Genomic DNA, 9963 nt, shown 5'->3' on the forward strand with positions numbered 1-9963 from the left:
TTTTGAGCTGTGGTGCTGGTGAAGAATGCTGAAAGTACCATGGACTGCTAAAAGAACTAACAGATGTGTCCTGGAGGAAGTGCACCCAAAATGCTCCTTGGAATCGAGAATGGCCAGACTTCATCTCACCTATTTTGGTCATGTTGTCAGAAGGGACCATTCCCTGGAGAAGGATGTCATGCTTGGTAAGGTAGAAGGTCAATGAAAGAGGGGAAAGCATTCAACAAGATGGATTGACATGGTGGCTGTGATGATGGGCTCAAGTATAGCAGGGATCATGGAGCTGGAGTGGGATCGGGCAGTGTTTCGTTCTGCTGTGCATGGGGTCGTTATGAGTCAGAAATGACCCGAAAGCACCTGACAACAACAACAACAACGACTTGTGCTTACTCCCCAAATTATACATCTGGTCCCATGACTTTTAATTTATGCATATTGATAACTCATAACATTAAGTTATGTGATAGCTTTCAAATTTACATATTGACCTTCAACCTCTTTCCTAAACTCTTGTGTTGTGTACCCAACCACTTACTCAACACTTCTCATGGAAGTCTACTAAATTTGATAATTACTAATTCCAAAATTCAACTTATAATTCTATCCCCTTCCAAATAGCTCATCTTATAGTTATTCCAATCTTAAAAAATGATGACTTCTCAGGCTAAAAATATGGATGATTTTCTTTCTCCTACATCCAATAGCCAATATTTAGCAATATTAAAAATATATTCAGATTTTGACAACCCCTCATTCCTTCTACCATTGTCTCCTGAGTTCAAGTCATTATTTTCTCTCACTTTTATAATAGCATTTACTTTCTCATAAGTCTCTCTGCCACTCACTTTGCCTCCTTATAGACTACTTTCTCATTATTGAAAGAATTTCACTATTCTGTACAAAACTCTTGAAAAGAGGAAAGTCCAAAACTCTTTCATTACCTATGAAGCACTGTATGTTTATGTCTCCCTACATGGTATGTGAGGAGCTCTGGTAATATAGTGGTTAAGGCATTTGGCTGCTAATCAAACAGGTCAGTGGTTTTGAACTCACCAATTGCCCCATGAAAGAAAAATGAGGCAGTCTGCTTCCATAAAGATTTGCAGCCTTGGAAACCCAACGGAGGTTGCTATGAGTCAGAATCTACTTGATGGCAGTGATTTTGGTTTTTGATTGAGTACGTAAAATACAAACCACCAAACCAAACTGCTGTCTAGTCGGATCTGACTCATAGCAACCCCTCCTAGGGTTTCTGAGGTGGTGTCACTACAGAAGTAGATTGCCCAATTTTCCTTCTGAGTAGTGACTGGTGGGTTTGAACCGCCAGCTTCTGGTTAGCAATCAAATACCTTAGGCACTAGGCCACCAGAGCTTCCAGGTAAAATATAGATTTTTAAAATATGTTTAGTTGTTTTTCACTTTCTAGCTTGTCAGTAAAATAAATAAAATATGTGAAGTTAATGGATAAGGATGATTTGGTTCAAATCCAACCCACCATTCCTTAACAATATTCTCTTGGTAGAGTTATTTTCTCTCTTTCAGTTTCATATTTTCTTTCACTAAAAAGATGACTATATTGTTTCTCCAGATGGCATTTGATAGAGTTTAAATGAGATAATATGTGTAAAGCAATTGACATAAGGTCGATAATAAGTATGGGTCTCCTCTCCTCCCTTTACAGCAAGGAACAACTCGAAGGAAATGCTGGGAGATTCTAAAAGTCTACAGGTTGACATCAAAGGATGTGAAGGGAATGCATAGGCAAGTTTTCCTTTGTTGTTAGATTACAGGTCATACCACTTATTGAACTCCAGAATTTCTATCATTATTGTCCAATAGATAATTGTTTTCAGTTTGATTGATTTGATTCTCTTCTTTCCTTGATTTTATTGGAAAGTTAGTCCACACAGTATTTAGCAATATATAAATATTTTTCTTTAATTCTGAATTCCAAATATAATAATGCATTATTCTTATAAATATTTTTGAAGATATAAAATAATAAGATTAAAATATTAATTTATATGATGTACTTCATTCATGTCTTCACACTGTATTGGAGGATTGAACTGCTGTATATCTGTATTGATTGAGAAGGAAAAAATAAGCTGGATAGTGTCTTGTAATACCTCTATGTCCATTGCCCCTTCCCCACAGCCTTACTCTTCAGTCACTGTGAGCCCAACCTCCTGGTGACCATTTCTGGTTCATGAATGCAAAGTCAAATGTCAGTAAGATTTTCATAACCACTCTGTGAAATTAGAGTATCGTCCAAACACTAAATGGAATATAGCAGTAAAAACCAGTTGCTCCTGACTCAATTCCAACTCCTGACACTCCCCTCTGTGTCAGAGTAGCACTGTAGAACTGCTCCATACAGTTTCATGGCTGTGAAATTTTGGAAGGAAATCTTCAGGCCCTTCTTCTGAGGCACCTCTGGGTAGATTCAAAGTAGCAACCTTTCAGTTAGTAGCCCAGTGCTCAGCCATGTGCACTGCCCAGGGACTGCTCAACTGCTTTAATATAGGGAAGTAAAAAAAAAAAAAAAAATTGACCTGATCCATCCAGGTAAAAGGTAACTTTGCTGTGCCTTTCCAAATCACTTATTTTTCTTCTTGGTAACAAAGCAAACATCAATAGTTATAGAAACCTCCCAATTCTCTTTGGTACTACCTATTGGCTTTCATTGTCAGGGCATGAGAGGGAAAACTCTAAAATTTTTACTAACTCAAACACTAGAACTAGCTCTGACTTTTTGCCAATATAAATTAATTGCTTTAAAATAGTAGCTATTTCACAAAAATAATTAATTAGAATTCCCAGGCCAGATGACACAAGTGCCAGAGAATCCAAATGGCTGGACCTAGTTGTCTGTCAACCACTAACCCTGGGAGGGAGGAGGAAAAGGAAAAAGAAAACTAACAAAAAAATTAAGTCCAAGGACTAATGACAACACTTTTTATTAGATAATTCCTCCTAGATAAGAATGCTGTGTAATGTCTGTGGTAATTGCGTTTGTGTATCAACTTGGCTGAGCCTGGTTGAGTGGCTTGGCAGCTAGATGTAGTATTCCCCATGATGAGACTGGTAATCAACTCCACGGTGGAATCTACTGTGAGTAGGTGAGTTGCTCCTTTAGGCATGTGGTTGGCTTCCTGTATATAAGGAGAAGCCTTGGGACACGGTCTCTAGTTATGGCATGCCTGAACCTTGTATGTAGCCGAGTTGTTATTCAGCAGCCTGCCATGCTCTGGTGACCTTGGGACTTTCAATGGACTTGAATTAATGGCCTGCTATGTGGTTTGCTAACATCGGGACTGTACCTTTTTACTCATCAACCTTGGGCTTGTCAGGCTCAGGAGCCAGCAGCTGAGTGAAGAAAAGCTTCCAGCTTCAGTGGTCTGGGAGCAGGAAGCAGAGCTGAAGCCCAAGGTCAAGGGGCTTTTACCCACCCCCTAGAGCCTGGCACTTTCAACTCAGATTTTTAGCCTCCCAAACTGTAAGAAAATAAACTCCTGTTTGTTAAAGCCATCCCATTTGTGGTATAATCTTGTCAGAGCAGCACTATTTAACCAGAACAATATCTAATGATTTCATTATCCATGCCTCAGTCTGCCTCAGCAGCATTGACTGTGCTTTTCTTGGCCTCCTTTACAAACCACTATTATCTCAATGTGAGTTTGCTAGTGGAATCCTGTCTAGCACCCAGTTACACTTTAGCACAGCCAAAATTCTCAATTCCTCAATCACTTCCACCAGTCAGGGGCACTTCTGAGTGGCACATATGCTTTTCCCACCACAACCACAGCTCTCGGCTGATTTGTGCTGATTCCACACACCCTTCAGGTTGCAAGTTCATATTTGGATCCAAGTAGTGAGATCTGTTCAGACTCCAGGGCCCATTAAACTTCATCATCTTGAAGTTCACTGGCATAGTTATTATTTTCAAAAACACTTGAAGTATGAAGCACACATTCCACATTTACTAAGTATAACTTTCATCACTAAGACCACTTCCATATTCAAAATATGAGTTTAGATTTGATCTATGCTTTATGAAAGAAATCATTATTAAAGAAAATTTCCATCTCAGTTGAGTAAGCAGTATTTAATTAGTACTTTCTCTAGGGAGTAATTATTTCCAAAAGGAAGAAACATAAAAATGAAAAGAAGGAAGATTCCTTTGTAGAGGTAGCTTTAAAATAAACATTATTACTTTTATCCTGGCCTTTTGTCAATTCCAATTGATGCTTAGGAGGGCAGAGGTGTCACCATAACAATACTTTTTGTCTTTACAAAAATTTAGTTATTGCTGTTGTTTAACATATCTAAAGGAATTAAGTAAATAAATGTATCTAGCAATGAAAAATGGAGAGTTTATACTGGAGACATTACCTCCTTAGGGGTTTATGAGTCTTGAGAACTGCAATATTGCTCTCATTACAGATATGAATCTTATGTTTACACATTCAAAGTTGACACATTAACAAAAAGAAAAATAAAAGTTTCTATTCATTTTTTTATATGCAGTTCACTGAATGGTGCTAAAGTGTTTGGACAAGTAAGAAGGCAACGTCTAAAGAGGTTTCTTAAATAAGATTTAATTCCAGTTTCATGAGTTTATCTTTTTAGGAAATAAATCTCTAACATCTCCACATTCAGATCTAAAACAACTGAGGTCTCAAAAATATCACTAATAAAATGCAATGTAATTAAAAGAAAGGATACTTTTAAAACTGACATCAGCAAGAACAACAATTTTAGTTAAGACAAAGACTAAAATGTGTCTCTTGAGCTATCATGGCCACAATGGCCTTTGATTACAATAGATAAGTGAAAATAAATAAACATTTGGCTGAGAAATATTTAAGATTATTTTCTATTTTAAAATTAACTACTTTGAATTATTATTATTTAGTTGAGTCCTTTAGAAATATATATAAGACTGACCCAAGAAGCAATAGCTTAACTCAGTCAGAGCACACATGATGGTTCTTTGCCAATACATATTTGTACAAAAACATCTGTTATCATCCCAATGAACATTTTCATATTTAAAAGGACACTTGTTGGATTTAAGGTAATTTATAGATAAATCTAGATACCTAGGTGGTGCAAATAATTTGCACTTAACAGCTAACCTAAAGGTTGGTGGTGCCAACCCACTCAGCAGTACTACATAGCAGTACTCAGCAGGACAAAAAATAATGGTGATCTGTTTCTGTTAAGATTACAATCGGGAAAACCCTATGGAGCAGTGATAATATGTAATACACAGGATTGCCATAAATTGGAATCGAATTATGGCAACTAACAACAACAGATAAATATACTGTAAGTATTAATAGATATATGATAGTCAAGTATTCCATAACATATCTCATTACCGTTTCCTTTTTTACTGGGCAGCATTTCCAAAGGCTGGTGAACGGATACAAGCAATTCATGCAAGATATAGACATTTTCTCTAACTTCACAAAGGCAAATGATACTGCTCTCTCTCTCTCTCTTTTTTTTTTTTTCATTCCCATGAAAACACACTAGAGATGACTTCTACACTTTAATGATTGTTTATCTTCTGTTGTTTCAAAATACCTTCTGTTGTTTTGGTATATTTCATGGTGAATCACAATAGACAAAGATTCTGATGTTTTGCTGAATTTTTCTGAGATTCTCAAAAAATAGTATTCCAATAGAACCCAAGAAGGGAAAAAAAAAAAAAAAAACAAAACTGTGGTATATCTTTTAAAGTTCTTTATTCACACTAATTTTGAAAAGTAGCTGCCTTACAGTAGTAATCAAAACTTAAATTATCTAGAAAATGCCAGGAGAATGCTGATTCTAAATGTATTAAGAAGAAAAAACGAGAAAATGTTACCATGATGGTCTCACCATGCTACAAAACAGCTTCTATATAAACTAAGAGAATTTCTCCACAAAGATACATGATTTGATGTCAGGGCTACCACTATTTTTCAACCTGAAAACACCAAGTAGCAAACTCTGACACTATGTTTTGAACTTGAAGTTGTTTTAATAGCTAGTATGAGTCTGGTAGCATAGTGCCTAAGGCACTTGACTGCTAACCAGAAGGCTAGTGGTTCAAACCCACCAATCACTTCTCTGAAGGAAGGTTGGGCAATCTACTTCTATAACGATACTGCCTCAGAAACCCAAGGAGGGGTCACTATGAGTCGGGTCCAACTTGACAGCACAACAACAGTATGAGTCTGTGCCATACGATGTATTCACAGTGAGGGCATATTATGACTCATGTGATACATTTGTGGTTCTCATACAATCTTTATAATATCTACTTCTTGCCTGTGAAATTCTCATTTGATTATCAGAAAATAAATTCTATAAATCAGCTTATTATAAGGCTCACCATGTTAAATATTAGCTTACTTTAATGTTTAAGATATATTGCCATATTTCAATTTGGGCCACTTAGAATTTTACTAAGAACTATTGAGATTTTGAGGAGCTCTGGTGGCACAGTGCCTAAGGCATTTGACTGCTAACCACAAGGCTGGAAGTTCAAACCCACCAGCCTCTCTGCTGAAGGAAGATAGGGCAATTTACTTCCATAAAGATTTACCACCTCTGAAACCCACTGGGGGTCGCTATGAGTCAAATTCAACTTGATAGCAGTGAGTTTGGTTTTAGAGTTGTATTGAGATTTTTGTCAAATAGTAACCTAATTAAGAAAAGGGACCTTTAATGATTGTCAATCTTCTGTTTTTTCAAAATTAATTCAGGAAATAGTGAAAGGCCACACATCTAAAGCCGTAGTACAATCCGCCTTGGGCAGTGCAGAGCACCTAGCACTCTGGTTAAAATCAATAACAAAATAAATGCACATCCTTATGGTTAATTACATAAGTACTCCAAAGAGGTCCTTTTTTCTTTGATAAAGAGAGGAGTTGGATCTAGATGGAAACACCTGCATTGTTAAAGATAAAACTTAGAAACATATGTCCAGGAATTCATTGCATAAAGCCTAGCTGGAGACAAAATACTTTTTATTAAAACTGGTATACCAAGGGCTTTTGTGACTTCCAGTTCTTTTATCACCTTGCAGTCTTCCTACTGATCAATTGCCTATTCAAATGTTCCTTTTTGTTTCTCCCCAGAGAAGGCAACTTCATTTCTCTTGGAAACAGCTCCATTTCCTGTTCTGTGGCTGGGGATTCTGAAGCAGAGACCTTCTTATGCTTCCATCAAAAGGTATCATTAATTCTAGGGTACTTGACAACCATGTTCTCTTTCAAATACACTGAGGAAGTGCATGGAGATTGCTGTCTCCCTCCCTGCTGGTGTAACCATTTTCTATTGCATCCCAGGACAGTTTCCTGTAGAATTAGGATTTATGCACTTTACGGCATAAGCTTTCAAAAGAGCTCATGCCAACTTTTACTTTTTCAAAGTGGCATACTTTGGTGAAAAGAACATGGGTATTGGAAGCAGACACAACTGAATCAAGACCCATCTCTGCCTCCAGAAACCCTGTAACTTTAATGCTTGATTACATAAGTACTCCAAAGAGGTCCTTTTTTCTTTGAGCCCCATTTTCAGTGCAATCTAAAAAAATGATTTAACAGTTTCCCTGGTATTGTTGTGATAATTAAAGGAGATACTCTAAAATGCTTAGCTCAGTGAGCAGTACCTAACAGGAATTAAATAATAATCATCTCCCTTCCCTTTTCCTGTCCATATGGTTAACTTGCTTATATTATTTCTCCTAGCAATAAAGTCCTAATTTTAAGAGACTTATCAGGAGAATAGAATGGTTGTTAGAACCATAAAAACAAGGATTCCAGTTTGGGTGATCTTACAACTTAAGTGTCTTTGAGCAAGTTAATTTAATCATCTGAAACTATCTCCAGAAATGCATAATGCAAGTGGAACCCATTGTGCCTGGTAGTTATTAAATTCAATGCTACATATTGTAGAGTGATTGCTGCAGTGCTTGGATTAAGGCCAGAGAGTATGCCTTTAGCAAGTGGTCCTGTTCTCTGTACCACTTTTAGTTTAACTACTTATATAATTACTTAAATAGCTGTAAATGTGGACAGACCCATATTAGAGAATAACTGTACAATTGTACTTCCATAGTCAGTGTGACTATACGGTTATAATTTCACTGTAATTAAGGTACACACAATTGATCACCAAAACAGGAACACTTTTGACCATGAAAGAGGGCACAGATGCTCACTCTAACTATAGTCACATAAAATGAAGGATTGGCTGTGCAATTTAGGATAGTCTTGGGGTGAAAGGGATAATATAAACTAACAATTAAATATATATCTATAATCCCTTCAGTATAAAGCGGTTTTGTTTTGCTTTTTGTTTGTTTGTTTGTTTTGAACATAAATTTTTAAGAAATTGAATATTCCATCAAAGGGTTAAAAGTTACCTTTTTTTAACTGCTTGAAGGGTCCACTCCATGTTGATGTGATTCAGTAAGTCAAGAATATGTTGGTTAAATGATTTGAATTAGGATTCTATTCTGAGACCTTTTCTGCTTTTTTATTACATTTATAACTATCATTAATCTCCAAGGGAAGCTTCCCTGAGTCATATTCCTCAAAAGCAGATCCTAAAAGGAGCATTCATGTGCAAATGATTTACCAAGAATGAACTCCTTGCCTTCCATCACTTTTATACGCTAGAGGTCGCATGGAAGAAGTAGACTAAATTTTGAGGGGAAAGAAAAATATTCCATCCAGTTGTGGATGAAGTCAAGGAAATATGAAGTAGGACACCTAGGCCTGGAGGAAAGAGTAGGATTGGACAGAAGAAGATGAAAGAAAGTGAGATGAAATCAGACCATAACATTCTTACACAAAAGATGGAGTGGTTTCTTTACATTGGACAAAAAATAGAAGCCAAACTCCTCTCTATAGAGAAAGGTAATGCATGAACAAGCCTCTGTCTCTCTAACTTTTTCACATCCTTTCTCACCATTTCTTCACTAGGCTATGACTACACAGGCTTTCTCTCAGTCCTGTAAACCTACCAAGCTTATTCTCACCTTAGGAATTTTACACCAGCTATGCCAACTGGAAGGAGTCTTTGAGTAATACAAATGATTAACATGCTGAACTGCTAACCAAAAGGTTGGAGGTTCAAGTTTACTTCTTTTACTTTACATCTCAGAAGAAATGCCTGATGATCTATTTCTGAAAATATGATCTATATCTGAAAATCAGCCACTGAAAACACTTTGGAAAATAGTTCTATGCTGACACATATGGGGTTGTTATGAGTTAGAATTGACTTGACAGCAATTAGGTCTCTCTGGAAGAAGGTGATGTTCCATATCTTGGTTGAAATGGCTGTTACATGGATGTACATATTTGTGGAAATCATCAAAATGTACACTTAAAGAAAGCACATTTTATTGCATGTATAATATACTGAACAAAGTTGATTTTATAAAATCATGACTAATTCAATTAGACAAGTCAATAGTAAAGTAGAATTGACTTTAGAGATATTTATTTCCAAAATAATTTTGTAGGAGTTTATCAGTTCTTTAATGTGAATTAGTGAAATTCCATTTCTTTTGTACTTAGAAAATGATTTTCCCATATTTCCAATATAAGTGGATAGATATGGGTAATACAAAGGAAGTAGAATTTGGCAAGGAGCAGATAACATGAACTGAAATTGGGTGGTGGACTGAAAATTCAGTAGGGAAATATTACAAACTTCATCTATGATTTCCATCCAGGAACAGATCCAGACAGCTGTAGACTGTGTAGGGGGCCTTCAAAATGCAACAGCATTTTTTTTTAAACCTTGTTGAGTTGAATTCATAAGTCAGATCCCAGTTCATTACAGAGAAAAACAAAAAACAAAGAACTTGGCTGCTTCTCTTGTGATCTGAGGAGGTATACTTGAGGCTTCAAGGATACTGTTGAAATAAACTTCTTACAACCCACTTTGTAT

This window comes from Orycteropus afer, unplaced genomic scaffold (assembly GCF_000298275.1).
Source record: "Orycteropus afer afer isolate SDZICR_OR568_19922 unplaced genomic scaffold, OryAfe1.0 scaffold00008, whole genome shotgun sequence".
NCBI classification, from domain to species: Eukaryota; Metazoa; Chordata; class Mammalia; order Tubulidentata; family Orycteropodidae; genus Orycteropus; species Orycteropus afer.